Genomic DNA, 20,197 nt, shown 5'->3' with positions numbered 1-20,197 from the left:
GCTGAGACACCACAAATTTGTGTCAAGGAAAAGGAGGGAAGTGTTTGTGAACAGGAAGGGGAATGCCTCTGCCGCTTCCACCCCCTGCGGACTCACACAGTTACCGTCTTTTAACAAAACAATAATAAGTTTACTGTCTCTTCCTCGGGAGGGTTATTTTGGTCGGCACGTCAGATGGTGTCAAAATGTCTCCTTTTTCACAGCAGTTCCCTTAAGAATGGTTACAGGGTGACACACATTTCCACTACTAACTTTACCATGTTGACAGTAATAGTTGAAGTGTGCGCGGACTTGACCTGTTCAGTCCCTACACTTCCCCAGTCCTGGGACCCTTGGGCTCCAACTCAGAAGATAATGTTAGCTGATCTCTAGATTCTGCCTTGATCCTTTCACCAAATGCCAACCTGCTATCTCCCTGAAACACATTAACCTGCCTAGCAGAGGCTACCTATTCCTAGACATATTTCTATCCCTGGTGAAGGAGGAGGAGGAGGAGGAAGAGGAAGAGGAAGAAGAGTTGGTTTTTATATACCGACTTTCTCTACCACTTAAGGGAGACTAAAACTGGCTTTCAATCACCTTCCCTTCCTCTCCCCTCAACAGTCACCCAGTGAGGTAGGTGGGCCTGAGAGAGCTGTGACTAGCCCAAGGTCACCCAGCGGAGTGGGGAAACCAACCCGGTTCACCAGACTAGCCTCCACCACTCATGAGGAGGAGTGGGGAATCAAACCCGGTTCTCCAGATCAGAATCCACCACTCCAAATCATCACTCTTAACCACTACACCACACTGGCTCTCTATCCCTGGCTAAGCCCTATCTGAGGAACTGGCCACTTTTCTCCCCCTCTCACAGAGGATCCATGTCCTCTCGTTGCCTGGAGTCTCTAGGAATTTGCAGGAACACCCTGGGTCAGGGATTGGCGGTGAGGCCTGGAGGGTAGAACTCGAAGCGACCATCACAAGGACCACCTTCCTTTCTCCTTTTTTTGTTCATTTTATGTTCAGGAAATACAAATATAACAGGTTATAACCAGACAGGATGTTTAGGCAGAGTATGGGACTGCATTAGAAAAGAGCCGGAGTCCAATAGCACCTTAAAGACTAACTACATTTCTGGCAGGGTATGAGCTCTCGCGAGCCACGGTTCACTACTTCAGATACAGCTAGAATGTGATTCCATCTATCCTTAAATAGAGAGGACTGAATTACACATACACAATGCCAATGTAAATGTAAAAGCAAGAAAATGACATTAGCAGGCATGATTGGATTAGGTGTGATATGCAGAAGGGGAGTAGGCGTAGAGAAATCAGCATTGGCAATGAGACAGGAATCCCAGATGTTGCAGAGGTGCCAGATGTAGATATGTGCATGCCAACCCTTGTAGGAATCATGTCACCTTCTGTCAGGAGTGGACATGTTTTACCCTCTCCACCCACATTCTCTCATTTGTTTTTGTTTTTCCTCCTAGAAGAGAATAGCAACCATGCTTGGAAGCTCCCAAATGCAGAACTCCAAGATTCTCATCCAATTTCTCCCTCTTTTTCCCCACCCTCAAAAAGGACAGCAGGATGGAAGGCAGCATGGTACAGCCCAATTTCTACAGATCTCAGAAGCTGAGCAGGGTCAGTACTTGGATGAGAGACCACCAAGGGAGACTCTGCAGAGGAAGGCACTGGCAAACCACCTCTACTTCTCACTTCCACATGAACACATGAAGCTGCCTTCTACTGAATCAGACCCTTGGTCCATCAAAGTCAGTATTGTCTACTCAGACTGGCAGCAGCTCTCCAGGGTCTCAGGCAGAGGTCTTTCCCATCACCTACTTGCCTAGTCCCTTTAACTGGAGATGCCGGGGATTGGACCTGGGACCTTCTGCATGCCAAGCAGATGCTCTACCACTGAGCCACTGCCCCTCCCTTGAAAGCCCCTTGCCTGGGTCGCCATAAGTTGTCTGTGACATGGTGGGACATAGTCATCTATAAAAGGGGAGTGACCAAAAACCTACTTCTACGGTGTCACGTAAGAGAAATAACTGAAATCCTCTTATCAACCGAAGTGTAGTGTCCAGATCACGTGAAGTGATGGTATCGCTTTACTCTGCTTTGGTTAGACCTTGCCGAGAGTACTGTGTTCGGTTTTGGGCACCGCAATTTAAGAAGGGAGGTCGTTGTGAATTTCCTGCATTGTGTAGGGGGTTGGACTAGATGACTCTGGTGGTCCAACCTAAACTCTTTGAAGGAAAGGTGGGATAAAAATGTACTAAAGGGATAGAAAGGATTTAAAAGTGCTTAGCTTTGGACTGACAAAGTAGTATTTGCAAACGAAGGTCAATTTCCCTCAGAGTCTTAAGAGTAGGAAATACTGAGGGTGGTGGTAGAATCTGGGCATGCATCTTTGTATACAAATTGATTAAAATAATATAAGTATGCTGACCAAAAAGACAACAAAACAGGAAATGAAAAAAAGGGGGGGGAACATGCATTTTCTTAAATCACACCATGCTGAGAGACCTAATGATATTTTTTGTTTGTTGCTGCCTGGACATATTATTCATGATGCATTCTTGTGCTCCTTCTTTGTAATAGTTCCCCCTCTATCAATGCACCCCGAGGTCCCATTATGTACTAATGTTTTTCATCATTTCATTGGGGGGGGGGGGGAAGAACAATCATTTATTTATTTGTTTATTTATTTCCTTATATCTGTTGCCCGCCCTCATTCCCAGCAAGCCGGGCTCAGAGCGGGGTTGAAGAAACGAAGCTGTCTCTGAGCCTTGTGTATCGCGGCGTCGGGTACTGCTCCTGCCTCTTTGTTCGAGCCAGGGTCGAGGGGACTGGTCTCTCTTTTAGAACAGACATCCCAGGGACCCCCTGCGAAGAGCCTTCTCAGTGTGGAGAGGTGGTGATTTATGAGGTCAATCAACCCTCCATTGATTTCTGAGGGAAATCTCCCATGGACATGGGATGAGGATGGGATGAGGCACAGCTTCTTTCCCACGGGCCCATCAGTCCGATGAACAGGACAAGATGGCCCAGGGTGAAGGTTCCTACCGAGTGAATTTTAAATCACATTAGTCCTTCCCGAGAGTGATTGTGCGTATCTGTGGGGGCAGAACTTGCCCTATGCCTAAGAACTGGACAAACCTGGAGGCTGGCAACCCTATCTACAGTCCCTGGGTGGCCCGCACAACTGGCGGAGAAAAATTGGTCACAGATGTTGAGGGTAATGATGGGGAAAGGGGGTAAAAAGGAGACCCAGATATCACAGCCCTCCACAAATTGGGGGGGACGGGACTAAAGCAAGTCCAGAAGCACTCAGAATTGACAAAGGTCAGGAATGTAAAACAATGATCCACTGGAATGGAAGGATCTCAGATGGAAAACTATAGGGAGTGATGGAAATATGATTATATGGACATGATCTTATATTCTTCATTCAATATGAAGAAGCTATCGTAAGAGGAGCCCCATGGCGCAGAGTGGTAAGCTGCAGTACTGCAGTCCAAGCTCTGCTCACAACCTGAGTTCGATCCCAACAGAAGTTGGTTTCAGGCAGCCGGCTCAAGGTTGACTCAGCCTTCCATCCTTCCGAGGTCGGCAAAACGAGTTCCCAGCTTGCTGGGGGTAAAGGGAAGATGACTGGGGAAGGCACTGGCAAACCACCCCGTAAACAAAATCTGCCTAGTAAATGTAGGGATGTGACGTCACCCCATGGGTCAGGAATGACCCGGTGCTTGCACAAGGGACCTTTACCTTTTCCTTTTTATCATAAGTGTACCAAAATGAGCTTCCCCCCCCCCCAGAGTATTGTCATATTATGCTGTTTCTTCCATTGCACACATTCATATTAATTGTGACTCCTCTGTTGCATGGTATTCTATATATTTCATTGTACATGTTTATATTGATTGTGGATCATCAGTTACTCTGTTGTGACTCTGTTGCAAATAGATGTGGTAATTTTACACTTGTGTATCTGGTTCATATTTCACTGCAGTTTTCACCATTTTCCAGCAGGTTATTGTTTTACGTTGCTTCCTTTTGTATATGCTAGGTAGTCCGGGCCTTGCCTTAGGGTTGTTGTTTTTTTTTTTTTTTTGTATTTTTATTCCTCCAACCCCCCCCCCCCCCAATTTGGTCAACCTCACATCCCAGAACCTTAGGGTGGCTTTCACCTCCCTAAGATTTCAGACTATGCCTTCTGCCCTTCTGATAGGACAGCATAATAAAACCCCAAAGGATCATCATGTATCTGTCTATCATCATCATTGGAGGACATCTTTCGCTATGTGTTAATATGTCCGCTGTATAGCGAGCCTAGAGCGAAATTTTCGGATGGAATCCTGAAGGGAGTAATTTTTTGTTCTGAAATTGATAAATTGATCTTTTTACTTTCTGACTCTGATTCGCATGTAACCCTCAGAATGCCACAATTTGCTATTGCGGCCAGGAAGATTAGAGCTCTTGAAGTTATTAAGAAAAATTCTGCACAGGAAATCCAATCATGTTTTAATAGAGATTGTGTATGTAATTGAGTCTACCAGGGCAATGTATACCATTGTAATTTTATCGTTTTCTGATATCATTTTAGGTTTTCTGTATATTATGTAAGGATGTTTTGTAATGGCCTATGGCTAAACAAATAAACGAATACTCATACTCATTTTATTCCACCAAGGAATAATGGTTATCCCTCTGAGTAATGCTTATGGTTATTTGTTTTATACTCACAACAGCCCTGTGAGGGAAGGCTGAGCAATTGTGACAATCCTCTGGAACAGCCCCACCAGAGTGGACATGGTGGCCAAGATTCTGCCTCCTCCTCTTCCTGTCATGTGACATGCCTTTCGACTTCCTGTCCACATGCTTGCAGCTGCGGGGGGTCTCACGCAGCTGCCCGGCCTTCAAGGCCTGCCCCAGGCCTACAAAGGTTGAAGTCTACTGCTTTGCGTTACACCACCCTGGCTCTTCCAATGGCAATAGATCACAACAGACAGAAAATCTTAAATATCATCTTACTCAGAAACAAACCAATTACTCAGCTGGCAGAGCAATACACAACTCCCGAGTCTTCCAGAACTTGGTTAACCACAAATCAAAGAAGCAAACACAATGCCTAGCAAATCAATCAACACTGTTTTGCGCATCCTCCGGCTGAGTAGAACAGATTTACTGTGTTTTTTCCCCCTCCTTCCCTGCATGTCTGTGTGTATCTCAAGCACAGAGACATAAATAACATGAAAACTCTCGAGAACATGACTCTGCGCTGGAAAGAGTGCCTTTTCCTTTGAACGTGACTTCCGTAGAGCTCTTTCAGGTCTCACTAGCTGTTCATCTCTTCTTTTGTTTCTATTGTTTCAACACAACCATCAGCAGATGACACATTGCACAAATCCACATCATCCCAGAGGACAGGAGGATGACATGGACAAAACGAACCAGGGAGCTAGAGAACTAACAATATGTAAAACGTGCCATGATGAAGATCCTTTATAAACCCAGAGAAATATGACTCGGAAACATAGCAGTTCATTATCTAGCAGTTTTTTATCTAAAAATGCAGCAGTCACAAATCTGAACCTGCCCAGTTTAACAAGAGCACCTTGTTGATAGTTGGGACACTTCTCGTTCTGAGACTAGCACAAAGTCAATCAGGCCTTTTATGCATGACTATTTCCCTTGTGGTCACCCCTCTGATGACATAAGAACATAAGAAAGGCCCTGCTGGTTCAGACCAAGTCCCATCAAGTCCAGCAGTCTGTTCACACAGCGGCCAACCAGGTGCCTCTAGGAAGCCACAAACTTGGTGTTGGGTCTTTGTTTTGATTATGCATACCATTTCCCATCATCAGAGGTCGCCTCGCTCTCCCCCTGTTTTTTCAGAGGCCTGCTTTATCTCAAATTTCAAAAGGCGGGGAAACATGGGGAGAGCAAGGCGAACTCTGATGGGCGGAAATGGCATGCATAATCAAAACACAGGCCCAAATTTGTCAAAGGGAAACAGCCATGCATAAAAGGCCTCAAAGAACTTCACAGCAAAGTGTGGATTTGGAGCAGGGGTTTCTAGATCCTCCTTTGACACTAGCCATTACACCACATCACTCACTCTTACTTGTGGGTGGTCTGAATGCTTTACTATCTCAGAGATCTGCTACGGGTGTTTGCTGGAAAGCCAGAGTGGTGTAGTGGTTAAGACCGGTGGACTCTGATCTGGAGAACCGGGTTTGATTCCCCACTCCTCCACATGAGCGGCGGAGGCTAATCTGGTGAACTGGATTTGTTTCCCCACTCTTACACACGAAGCCAGCTGGGTGACCGTGGGCAAGTTGCAGTTCTATTAAGAGCTCTCTCAGCCCCACCTACCTCACAGGGGGTCTGTTGTGGGGAGGGGAAGGGAAGGTGATTGTAAGCCGGTTTGAGTCTCCCTTAAGTGGTAGAAAAAGTCAGCATATAAAAACCAACTCTTCTTCTTCTTCATGGTTCCATCAGGCTGAAACTGACAAGGCGTTCATGCTGGCCACCCCTCTTCTGTATACTCGGCAAAAGCCACTGAGCACTGTGGTATTCACCCAATACTAACTTGGGAGTGATTGAATAACTCAACTACACTAGGGACAGAGATGCATCAGAGTGACTCTACCTGCCTCAGGAGGGGGTCGAATGATCTAATCCCACAAATAAATAGATGATTCAGAGTTACTCACCCTCATATGAGGAGTGACCTCAGAGAAGATCAGCCATCATGGATGGATGCGGTGGGCAGACAGAAACCATTAATTAATGAATTATTTAGTTCCTTATCACATGATGTCACAGCACACAGTTTGGGAATTACTGGTCGAGTTATGGCTGGTCAAGAGTGGACAGCTGATGACGGGAACATGTGGAATACTTGAAGGTCTGAGTTATTTCCTCAGGTCCAGAGGTGGGAGAGAAAATGCTGTCACCCTCTGAAGCCTTCAATATCTTTTTTTTTCCTGGAGGAAAAGCAAAATGCAAAAGAAGATTTTCCACTGCACCAGAGCAGATAATAAGGCAATTAAAGCTTTTAGCACTGTGAATATTCGACAGGCTACCAGGCTCAGATGAAATCCATCACAGGGGTTTTTTTTTAACAGACGGAGCCGTTGAAATAGAACTGCCTTTGGTAAAGGGTTTTTTGATAGCTTGCTAATGACGGTCTTGGTACCAGAGGGTAATGTCATTACAATATTGAAGAAAGGGGAAGGGTTAAGAAGAGGGCACTTTTTACCTGGTTCTCAGGAAGTTTATTTCCTAATGTGTCTCTAGATGGATCGGCTGGAAAGGTCAAGGCTATTTCAAGCTGGAACCACTGTTGATGGCCAGAAATTATGCTCGAGGCCAAAAAAGCATCTCTAAAAACTACCAGAAAAGGTCAAGAGTTGGGGAGCTGTAGAAAGGAGAGTGTTCCATTACAGAGGTTCACCTTCTGACTCACCTAAATGCAGACCAAGATGCTGATTAGACTAAAGGATTTGTAGGGCCAGTGTTTATCACATTGCAATATATCGCAGAAGGCTTCTGTTGTGATACTTTTTCAAGAAAGGGACTGATTCAAGAAGAAGAAGAAGAAGAAGAAGAAGAGTTGTTTTTTATATGCTAACTTTCTCTACCACTTCAGGAACAATCAAACCTGCTTACAATCACCGTCCCTTCGCCTCCCCACAACAGACACCCTGTGAGGTAGGTGGGGCTGAGAGAGCTGTGACTAGCCCAAGGTCACCCAGCTGGCTTCATGTGTAGGAGTGGGAAAACAAATCCAGATCACCAGATTAGCCTCTGCCACTCATGTGGAGGAGTGGGGAATCAAACCTGGTTCTCTAGATCAGAATCCACCGCTCCAAACTTCTACTCTTAACCAGTACACCATGCTGATCCAGGGGGTTTCCTGACATCTCTGGGGAATTTCCCAGTCAGCAAGGTTACAGCTTCCGTTGCAGTTCTGCTTGATCTGTGGGGTTCAGTGATGACCTTGGCTGTGCACACAATTGCTCTGGAGTGCCTTCTTTCCTTCTGCAGAGACCAGAATGCCCCTTGGTTTAATGAGGAGCTTAGGGAAATGAAGTGATTGGGCAGATGGCGGAAGCAGTTGTACAAATGGAGGGAAAACTCAAAGTGAATGTAACAGACCATGGATGAGAGTATATTATCACGCCTACTCTGTGGTGAAGCGAGCTCACTTCTCCACCACCATTCTGTTGACAGCACAATGCCATTCAGCAGAGCCAGAAGATATAGTATCTCTCACCCAGCTGACCCCTCCAGGTTATTTGGTTCTTCATGAGGCACAAACGAAGAGGTGAGGGTGAAGGGGCAATTCTCATCCGAGATGGTTATCCCTGCACCTGAGATTGATGATGTAGATTGTGTGAGCCTGGAGTGGGGTTTTGGGGAGAAACTAGGTATTCTTCTGGTGTAGCAACCACCCAATGTGCCAGCAGGCACCTTGCTGGAGTTGGGCGAGGCGATCTCCGTGTGGGCCTTACAGTTCTCCCGTTCACTTGTATTGGGCGACTCTAACATCCATGTGGAGATCGCCCAGTTAGTGGCCACTTTGTTCTTTATGTCAACCATGGCGACACTGGATTTCTCCCAGCCCTCACTCATGAAGTAGGCCACATGCTAGATGTGATCTTCTGCACTGGGCTTATCTCAACTTCGGTTATCTCCTAACAATTAATGCACTGGGAATCCTCCAGTCTTGATTTCAGAATTTGTATCCAGCACCCTGCATAAGGGAGGGAAGGCTGCATGGAATTGGCTGATTTCATCAGATCTCAGTAGCTAGGCAGGGCTGGTACTTGGATGGGAGACCACCAAGGAAGACTCTGCAGAGGAAGGTGATGGCAAACCACCTCTGCTTCTCATTTGCCTTGAAAGCCCCTTGCTGGGGTCATCATAAGTCGGCTCCGACTTGATGGCACATAGGTATGCATCCCACAAATGCAGTTTGGGGTGTGATGTCAAAATGACATAAACACACCCTGAAAGAAATACAGCAGAACAGAAGAAACCAGCAAACAGAAAATGTGTTTTAAAAGGCTTGCGGCAACATGTTAAAAACAAAAATGAAAAGGGGCATATTTGTACATTTTTTTACTGGCCATCTCTGCATCATGGAAAAGCTATGGCCCGAGATTTCTGGGAAATATCAGAGACACAGGCAGATAAGCAATGCTCTCCTTTGCCTAAATTACTGGCACAGAAATTTATACCCTGACCACTTCTGGCTTTGAGAGGGTGCTGCTATATTGAAGCCTGACCACTTTAATAAGTCTCCTGTGCAGTCCTATAAACCTGTCTGTTCAAACACTTGTGGGGTGCAGAGAAAGTGACTTGAGATGCCCTGGGTCCATTGCTATCGGCTACCTGCAACAATAGGGCTGTCGTTTCCTGGCTGAGGACAATTCATCGGGGCAGGAGGACGGAGCTCGGTGCCCCTTGGCTCAGGGATACAATCAATACCAAATTAGCCTTTAATTACAAGTCTTTTAATTATTCAGTGTTGACTTATAGCGTGAAGTCGGCAGCTGTAAATCTTCTCCCAAGCAATCGGTTTTGCTTCCCTTCCCGGCTGCCGGTGATCCCTCGTACAGGAAAGTATAGAGCCGCCGCTGGCATCTTTTCATAATTCCACAAGGTTAATCGGTGAAAGATACTGCTCCTCAGCAAGTGGAATAATAAATTTAGATGCCTGTGGCTGCTTTCGGCTTGGGTTGCAGGGCAAGGAAGTGGTTTGTCTTCTGCATGATAGCAGATTTTGATCAATTTTCTTAGTAGCCTTGCCAACCTCCAGGTACTAGCTGGAGATCTCCTGCTATCACAACTGATCTCCAGCCGATAGGGATCAGTTCACCTGGAGAAAAATGGCTGCTTTGGCAATTGGACTCTATGGCATTGAAGTCTCTCCCCAAACCCCGCCCTCCTCAGGCTCCGCCCCAAAAACCTCCCGCCGGTAACAAAAAGGGACCTGGCAACCCTAACTTCAAATCCTAAATTGTTCTTAAGATTGCCCTGTTAGGCTGCTGAGGCCCTGCAGTGGGGACTGCATCTCTGGATTTGGGCTCCTGGTCTGCCTCCAGGCACCCAAGCTAAAATGCCCTCAGTAATCAGGAGGATTTCCACAATGATTTCATCTGCATCTATTTGCATACTAGTCCAGTGTTAGGATTAGGATTGCCAACTTCCAGGTTCTAGCTGGAGATCTCCTGCTATTACACCTGGCAACCCAAAGATCAGTTGTAATAGCAGGAGATCTCCAGCCGCTTCCTGGAGGTTGGCAACCCTATTTGGAGTAGGTCTGGCTGAGAGCGTATGACTGGCTCAGGGACACCTAGCAAGCTTCCTTGGCAGAGCGGGGTCACCATAAGTCACCTGTGACTTGACGGCATTTTCCACCACCAAAGGGAGAATTCGTGAAGAATAAGAAAGGAGGGCAGAACAAGTTCTGAATGCCAAAGGACCAGAACTTGGGGAGCGGGGAGAGATCTGTTCCTGCCTGCTTCTTGTTTTAACAACCTGGAGTGAAGCTCCATCCCAGCGTCTCTCTCTTCTGATTCAATCCAGCCATGTAAGCTTTTTTCCCTCCATGATGGAAACTGTTTAATACTATGGGTAATTAAATAAATAAATCCTTCACCCAGAAGGCTATAAATTGTAGATTAGCCTGCCTACCCCAGCAGCCCCGTTCCTAGGATTAATGTCTCCGACACTTTTAATCACTTTTCTAATTACCAAAAAAAGCAGAGAACACATTATCAACAAATCCATAGGTGTGTGTGGGGTGTGTTAAAGAATGGGTGGGGGAGAAGAAAAACAAAAGGTTTTCATAGACAAATCATAAAGAAATTTTCAATGTCCTTAAAGAGGGGGATTTCAAAGTTAACATGGTGATGGCGTGTTTTCTCCTCTTTTGGGGAAAAGTAGGAAATCATTTCCCGCGTGAACTCCAGTTCTTAAGAGAGTCATCTTATGTGTATATGTTAGGGTTGCCAACCTCCAGGTAATAGCTGGAGATCTGCTATTACAACTGATCTCCAGCCAATAGAGATCAGTTCACCTGGAGAAAATGGCTGTTTTGGCAATTGGACTCAAATGGCATTGAAGTCCCTCCCCTCCCCAAACCCCACCCTCCTCAGGCTCCACCCCCAAAACCTCCCACTGGAGGTGAAGAGGGACCTAGCAACCCTAATGTGTGTGTAAAGTGCTGACAAGTCGCATCCGACTTGTGGCAACCCAGTAGGGTTTTCACAGCAAGAGAATAACAGAGGTGGTTTGCCATTGCTTGCCTCTGCATAGAAGCCCTGGTATTTCTTGGTGGTCTCCCATCCAAATACTAACCAGGGCCAACCCAACTTAGCTTCTGAGATCTAATGAGATCAGGCAAGCCTCGGCCATCCAGGTCAGGGCAGTCCTCTTATGCTTTCCTTATATTAGCCATAATTCATCGTGAACCATCATAGAGCTACATGACTACACTTCCATCGCTAGTGCTGAGTTCCTGTGTACTTAGGGTTACCAGCTCCAGGTTGGGAAATACCTGGAGATTTTTGGGGTGGAGCGTGAGGAGGGTGGGATTTGGGGAGGGGAGGGACTTCAATGCCATGGAGCCCTATTGCCAAAGTGGCCATTTTCTCCCGGGGAACTGACCTCTGTCAGCTGGCAATCAGTTGTAATAGTGGGAGATCTCCAGATAGTACCTGGAGGTTGGCAACCCTATGTGTTCATGTCACCTGAGTATGCTTGCTTGCAACCAAGTTGCAATTGGTGTAATGAACAGTGTAATGAACCTTGCATACCCTTTGGTCCAGCTCAGACATCCAATGCTCAGTGAAGATCTGTTTAGTTAGTGCTGATGTTTGCACCATGCATACCCTCCAAGGAACTCAGGGAAGGGTACACAGATCTTCCTCCTCCATATTGTCCTCACAACAATCCTGTGTGGTAGGTTAGGCTGTGAGAGAGTGACTGTCCCAAGGTTACCAGCAAGGTGGGCAGCGATGGCTGACCAGTCCCCATGGCTGACTAGGCGGCTCACCCGCCCACCACCACGTACCAGCATCGCAGAAAAAGGGGAAACAGAGAGAGGAAGAAAAGAAAGAGGAAAGAAATAATAATGAGGCTCGTCAATTTTGGGTTGGGAAATTCCTAGAGATTTGGGGGTAGGCTCTGGGGAGGGCAGAGTATGAAGAGGGGGAGGGACCTCAATGGGTAGGCTTGCCAACCTCCAGGTACTAGCTGGAGATCTTCTGCTGTTACAACTGATCTCCAGCTGATAGAGATCCGTTCCCCTGGAGAAAATGGCCACTCTGGCAGTTGGACTCTATGGCACTGAAGTCCCTCCCTTCTCCAAACCCTGCCCTCCTCAGGCTCCTTCATCTCAGTAAGAAAGGTGGGCTATAAATGCAGCCAAATAATGAAAGTATAGCAACTTGCTAGCATTTTCATACTTTGAAAGAAGGTGATGGCAGATTCGGCCATCTGTCCTCCATCCACTTGGAGAGGAGTGACTAGTGGAGTGCCTCAGGGATCTGTCCTGGGCCCTGTGTTGTTCAATATCCTTATAAATGATTTGGATGAAGAAATAGAGGGGATGCTTATTAAATTTGCAGATGATACTAAATTGGGAGGGGTAGCAAATACAGTAGAAGACAGAGCCTGGGTACAGGATGATCTTGACAGTCTGGAGAATTGGGCTAAAACCAATAAAACACACTTCAGCAGAGATAAATGTAAAGTTCTGCATTTAGGTAGGAAAAATCAAATGCATAATTATAGGATGGGGGAGACTTGTCTCAGCAGTAGTGTGTGCGAAAAGGATCTTGGGGTCTTAGTAGACCAAACACTGAACATGTCTGCAGTGTGATCTGGTAGCTAAAACGGCAAATGCAATCTTGGGCTGCATCAACAGAAGTATAGTGTCCAGATCATGTGAAGTGATGGTATCACTTTACTCTGCTCTGGTTAGACCTCACCTAGAGTATTGTGTTCAGTTTGGGGCACCACAATTTCAGAAAGCTGGAACGTGTCCAGAGGAGGGCAACAAAGATGGTGAGGGGTCTGGAGACCAAGTTCTATAAGGAAAGGTTGAAGGAGCTGGGTATGTTTAGCCTTAAGAGGAGAAGTCTGAGAGGGGATATGATAACCATCTTCAAGTACTTGAAGGGCTGTCACATAGAGAAGGGTGCCGAGTTGTTTTCTGTTGCCTCAGAAGGTCAGTCCAGAACCAGCGGGTTGAAATTAAATCAAAAGAGTTTCCATCTAGACATTAGGAAGAAATTTCTAACAGTTAGAGCGGTTCCTCAATGGAAGAGGCTTCCTCGGGAGGTGGTAAGCTCTCCTTCCCTGGAGGTTTTTAAGCAGAGACTAGATGGCCATCTGTCAGCAGTGCTGATTCTATGACCTTAGGCAGTTCATGAGAGGCAGTATATGAGAGGGAGGGCATCTTGGCTATCTTCTGGGCATGGAGTAGGGGTCACTAGGTGTGTGTGGGGGAGGTAGTTGTGAAATTCCTGCATTGGGCAGGGAGTTGGACTAGATGACCCTGGTGGTTCCTTCCAACTCTATGATTCTATCTCCTGTTCAGAGCAGCCATCCAGCAAAACAACTAGCCCCTGACCAGGAATCCAGGTGCTCTGAGGGATATGAGAAAGACCCATGAGCTCTTAATCGGCAGCACCTCATCCCGTCATAGTGGTACTCTTGTAGCCACTCATCCGGGCATAGCCTCCGAGTGGCATCACCCCCTCAAATCCTTTTTAAATCCTTTTTGATGAGCTCTCTTTAGCCCAGCGAACATTTGGTGAAGCAAAGGTCTCCCGGGTGCAGCCCTGCACGGAAAAATATGGCCTGGCTAAGCAATCATAAGCAATCGTAACATTTTTATACCCACCAAAAGAGAAGGAAAGATATATCTGGTACCAGATTGCCGGTGAAGCAGCTATACATCAAGGTAACATGTCACATGCTACATTTTATTTTGTCACTTAAAATTAAATGCATCTGCAATACGTACCGTACTAAAATCAAATTAGTATTTAATCCATTTTGGAAGCATGTTCTATTATGGGGAGGAACATGCGGCTGGGGTTCAGAATGGAGGGGTATATTTGCAGTAAATATTAATGACATCCCAGGCTGGCTCTTTCTCCCTCTCTGCCTTTATATATGTGGCACTGACCTCTCTACATATTCTGCTCAGATAGCACATTTCTTAGGAAAACAATGAAATACTGCTGTAATTATTTGTGGGGAGACTTTGCCTGGTATTTTGTACTAGGGAAGCGTCCACGCCGACTCAAGTGCAACCTAATTCTATTAAATGCTACACAGCCAGGATTGCCTTCTTGACAGTGGAATTTCATAACATTGCATGATCTGTCAGTCAACCAAAAGATGATGACAAAGCATCCTCTCTGTCTCTGGGCTGGTCTCCATGGACCCCTGCATCTATACAGGTGGAAGGACAGATGGAAATCAAATTCTGCTTCCATGGAAATCAATGGCTGTTTTGTTCCTGGATTCATCGGAGCCAAGAACAAAGGCAGAGGTTTGTCTGTAACAATATCCCTTCCAACATTTTACAGATGAAAAGAGAAGGAAGCTTTTCTCCCTTTCTCATAATACTAGAACGTGAGGTCATCTGCTGAAGTTAAAGGGTGAGAGATTCAAAACAGACAGAAGGAAGTATCTCTTCACACAACACATAGTTAAATTGTGGAACTCCCTGCCCCAGGATGTGGTGATGACCGCCAACTTGAAGGGCTTTAAGAGGGGAGTGGACATGTTCATGAGGATAGAGCTATCCATGGCTACTAGTCAAAATGGATACTGGTCATGATTCATACCTATTCTCTCCAGTATCAGAGGAACATGCCAAAGATATTAGGTGCTGTGGAACACAGGCAGGTTAATGCTGTTCCAGTCATCTTGTTTGTCGGCTTTCTAGAGGCACCTGGTTGGCCACTGTGTGAACTGACTGCTGGATTTGATGGGCCTTGGTCTGATCCAGCATGGCGTTTGTTCTGTTCTTTTGTTCTTAAAACTGTATACAGCATTTGAAATGAGGGGACACCTTAGATCTATTCAGGAACATTAATGTTCTTGTTCCCTTCTGCACAAAAAAATGTCCAGAAGTGTCCCGAATGTCTCGAATGGTGTAACATTTGCTACGGTTCAGTCATCTGATACAGTGGCTTAATCTAGTGATAGGTTACATATACAGGTTAGTAGATCAACTATCTCACATTTTAGTTGAGACTTACTGTTTTTTAGTTTTTAGTTTCTCCACCTTCATCTCTTGTTACCTCAATTTGATTCAGTTCTTCAGACTCCCTTCCTGAAAATAGTGGCTTTGGCATGGGTACATGTCTCACACATCCCACAGGGCAAAAACACATGGTCACTTTAGCCTCCTTTATTCCCTGTTTCAGCCAAGATTCAGCCAGGATCGAACGCATGCGTTTTGCCGAATGTCCATTCGATCCTGGCTGAATCATGGCTGAAACAAGGAATAAAGGAGTCTAAAGCAACCATGCGTTTTCGCCCACAGTGAACACAGGCAAAAAATGCATCGAGCTTCTCTGCCATTTCCTCATCTTCCTTTAGCAATCCCTTTATTCCTTGGTCATCCAAAGACCCAACCTGTTCTCTGACTGGTTTCCTACTCCAGATATATTTAAAGAAAACTTTATTGTTGATTTGATGCTTTTACTTCTCTTTCCTTTTTTTTTCTTTCTTTCTTTCTTTTCCTTTTTTTAAATGCAAAAGCACCGTTTATTAGTTTGTGTAAAATATTAATATTTCACAAAGAACAGTTATCCAGTGCTTCTTAAAACCAGTCCAATGTTTGCCGGCAGCTCAAAGAGAGGCACTGAATGGTCAATAGAGATGTTGCTCAAGGCAGATTCATATGAACAGCTACCCTGGTAATTTTGGAATAGTGTTATCATGTGTGCACCCCTTTCCATGGGGACAGCTTGCACATGATGGAATGGCTCGAATAAGGAGAGCTGGCCTGTGACTAGGCAAGCATGACACTTGGCATGGGAAATCTTGGGCATCTAACCCTCTATTTGGCACAATTACATTTCCTGGTGCATTTTGCTACCATGGCGGAACATCCAAGGTCCTGAGAGAAGTATCCACTTGTAAGTTCTGAGAAACTTAATTTCTCCCCCTTACATTTCAACAGGTCTCTTAAACGCTACAGCATATCACGTAGGAAAATATCTGACAAAGTACATCAACAAAACTAACCTCCCACCCTGAGATGATGAGCATATCTAGGTCCATGTCCTTCTGGGCACGGCTGGTTCCTTAAATTTAGTAGCACTAAATTTAGGATCCCCTATCAACCAAATGCAGATGGATCAATCTTTCCCCCTCTGCATCCTGTCTCAAAGCCATTACTTTTGGGTAGACACAATGACATTTCTAAAACCTGTTACCGGTAACTCCCCTTCAACTTCCAAACCTGCAGTTCTGCTGTGGGTGTCCTATATATGGGTGTCCTATATATGGGGCTCCCATGTCCCATTGCTGAAGAGAAAAAAATAAAGGAACCACACATATGGTGTAGTATTTTCTTCTATGTTATTAATGTCAATTGTTTTGTATATAATTGTTCACAAATGTAAACTGCTAACAGAAGAGAAGAGCGGGAGAAATGGCAAAGGGAATGAATGCAATTATCATTTTCTTCCTTCAAGTTCAAAACATGTAAAATACCTTCAGCTCCTCAGAAGATTATGGAAACCTTTTAACAATACAATAAAGAATTCTTATTCTTCAGAAAAGCCAAACCTATCTAATATTAATCATCATTTGGAGACTTTAGATTTTCCCAGGGTTATAAGCTGGAGGTAGTGATGAGCTGAATAAATTAATTAAAACGCAGGAAGTTATAAATGTAATTTTCAAAACTCAGGCAGAATAAATCTCCTGGCCCAGATGGGCTTTCTGAATAATATTATAAAACTTTTTTTTTCAAATCTTATTAAAGTCCTTAGTTAAAATATCAAGCAGCTTTCGCTTGAATAGTAAAACTCCTAAGATTTGTATTAGTCTTCTTATTTATAATGGCTTGGATGCCACCAGAAATTTCCACTGACTGAAGGATTTCCCCCAAGGAGAGACACAATGTCCCTATCTTACCCTCGTACTCTTGTCTCAAATAGGCTCCATGATTCTGCTCCTGTGGGGGGAAAGCAGGGGGCCCAAGGAAGAAGAAATGGTTTTTATATGTCGATTTTCTCTACCTTTTCTAAGGAGAATCAAACTGATTTACAATCTCCTTACCTTCCTCTCACACCTTTTGAGGTAGGTGGGGCTGAGAGAGCTCGAAGAGAACTGTGACTTGCCCAAGGCTACCCTTGGTGTAGGAGTGGGGAAACAAATCCAGTTTACCAGATTAGCCTCCGTCGCTCATGTGGAGGAGTCGGGAATCAAACCCGATTCTCCAGATCAAAGTCCACCACTCCAAACCACCGCTCTTAACCACTACACCACGCTGGCTCTCCTGTGACTGCTTTCCTCTGACTTCCGCTCCTTGTCCACAGCTACCATCTCCCCTCCCTAACTCCTTATTAACCCAAATGCTTTCGCTACATAAAACACTGATGTTTTCATTTTGAGTAGCTTACAGGTGTGTGGGGTGTCTCTCACTCTCACTATAACCTATGGCTGCCTGCAGAGGCGGGTAAACTGTCCAGATTTGGAACAATTCATGTAGCTTATACTTGCACTGGCTCGTGGGAACTGTAGTATTTTTACCCCCCCCCCCCATCGTGTAAATGATGTGTACTGGCTGCACGTAGGGTTGCAAAGTGCCCGGTGGCGGCGGGTAAAATCTCGCCCATCCACCGGGCTGCCTGTTGACCAGCTGAGGGCCGGTGGGCAATGGGTGCACACACGCGCACACTGCACATGTGTCACTTCCAGGTTTACCCGGAAGTGACACGGATGCTCTGGCAACCCCCGCTAAAACTCTATGGAAACCACAGAGTTTCGGCCGAGCTCACTAGAGTGCCCACGTTGCTTCTAGGTAAACCCGGAAGTGACATAGGAGCGTCACGCGGGGTGTGCGCGAGTGCTGCACCAGGCTCCCGCACGCATCGTGCAACGGCCTTGCAAAGCTCCTGCCGGTGGAGCTATGGGGCCTGCATGGGTACAAGGAGAGGACAAAGGGCACTTTCAAGATTAAACCCATGGGGGTTCATACTTCCATTGGAGATCAAGAAGGTTGTGTGCATTGACTGAGCAGGTATGAATGCAACAATACATAAGTTACAGATGTAATTTATTTACCAAGGCCTGACCTGCTCATTGACTCCATAGCACATGGAGTGATTTAGTAAACCTTTATTAAACTATACACACACAACATGTATTAAACCACTTAGAACAGTGGTTCTCAACCTGTTTTGTCCATTCCCTCCTTTCACCATTGTTGAGAATATAATTCCCCCCTTCCCAAGATAGTCATAAACTTTATTGAACGTCGCAGATTAAATTAAAAACAAACTACAGTTTTACAGATTGTACATAATCTACAGGACATCTCACTTTGCTGAATAGTGGTCCCAATTCCCCCCCCCCGGAACCCTAAAATTCCCCCGGAGGGGAATTTCCCCCCTTGTTGAGAACCCATGACATAGAAGGTGAACTGAACTCTGTTGTCTGCAGATCAGCTGTAACTCCAGGAGATATCCAGGCCCCACCTGCTTGGGACCCTAAGAAAAGCCCTGCTGGATCAGACCAGTGGTCCATCTAGTCCAGTACCCTGTTTCACACAGTGGCTGGCCAACCAGTTCCTCTGGAGGTCCAACAATAGGGCGTAGAGGCTGAGACCTTCCCCTCATGGCAGGCTATAGATGAGGTTAATAGTAAATCATAAATAAATCTATAAAATTATTGCTTTTACAGATGGTTTCACATCTGCATGGTATGGAGCTGGGACAGAAACTATACATACAGCGCATTCCTGAAAGGAATGTCCACTCCGGGTTTAGGAGGGAAACTGGCAGTGTTGCCTCCTAAAGAGGTTTCGGCACAACCTCATAGGGTGGCACGGGAGATTCGCCAGCTAAAAGCTAAAAGCTGGCGTATCTTCACAAAAATAAAAAGGGGCATTCCCGAGCCGAAAGTGCCCTCCCCTCGGCCAGCACCATTACGCCCTGGGAATGCCTCCCAGTGTGCCAGGAAGCCTCCCAGCTAGCCGCCGCAGCCTGTACCAGTGGCCAGATGCCGGTGGGAGGTGGCGGCAGTCGAGGAGCGGCGCCTGGCCCTGCACACCAGCGCTGGGGCTACTCACGGGCGCCGGCGGTGTGGGCCCTGCGCCGGTGGAGGCTGTAGTCGGCCTCCTAAGGGCTTTGGGCCCATTTTTCAGGAATGGGACTTGTTTGCTGGTGCTTTTCTTTACACAGTCAGGGAAACACGGATGACACCTGGCCGAATTGGGAAGGAACCCATTTAACTTATCTGCATTTAATAATAACGTCCTGATTTTTTAAAGCAAAGTAGTAAATATGGCATTTCCCCCAGAGGAAGGTTCTTATTAAATATTTCTGTGGTTTCATCTACAACAAGCATAACGAGATGATTCTATTTACCATCCCTCACCAAGAAAAGTAATTAGAATGCAAGGTAATCTCCATTAAATGCATTATGACTTTAATATCAGTAAACTCCACTTAAATATTAAACAGAAAGAAAAATATTAGCAAAATTATCATAGATAATACAATCAGTTATTCTGAGAGGGGGGAGAAAGTGATAAATGCATTTTAATAAACTGCGCAAAATTATATGTATCGTATGCTTGCTTCCTGTCAATTTTATTTAGAGTTAAATGCCATTCAGATAATTAGTTGGGTTTTACTGTGTTCATTAAGAGCTTTTCTAATGATCACATGGAGGAATAAGTGAAATTAATCTCTTTCTTGAAACTCATTGGGATCCATCAAGTGAATAAACAAAAGTGTAGCTTGATGCACACAGTACAGAACATTTCCTTCATCCCCAATAAACAAGTATAATGAACACAGATACATTTGAAGGAACAGCAGATGGCATTTTGCCAAGAACTGAATGAGGCAGCATTCGGTCTTGAATTTCTGGATTCATTAAAGGAAATTAGGAGCCCTGTTCATTACTGTCAGAAGTTTATGGGTGAT

This window comes from Euleptes europaea, chromosome 6 (genome assembly GCF_029931775.1).
Source record: "Euleptes europaea isolate rEulEur1 chromosome 6, rEulEur1.hap1, whole genome shotgun sequence".
Classification (NCBI taxonomy): domain Eukaryota; kingdom Metazoa; phylum Chordata; class Lepidosauria; order Squamata; family Sphaerodactylidae; genus Euleptes; species Euleptes europaea.
The sequence above is the reverse complement of the archived record's forward strand: the minus strand, read 5'-3'. Positions refer to the sequence as shown.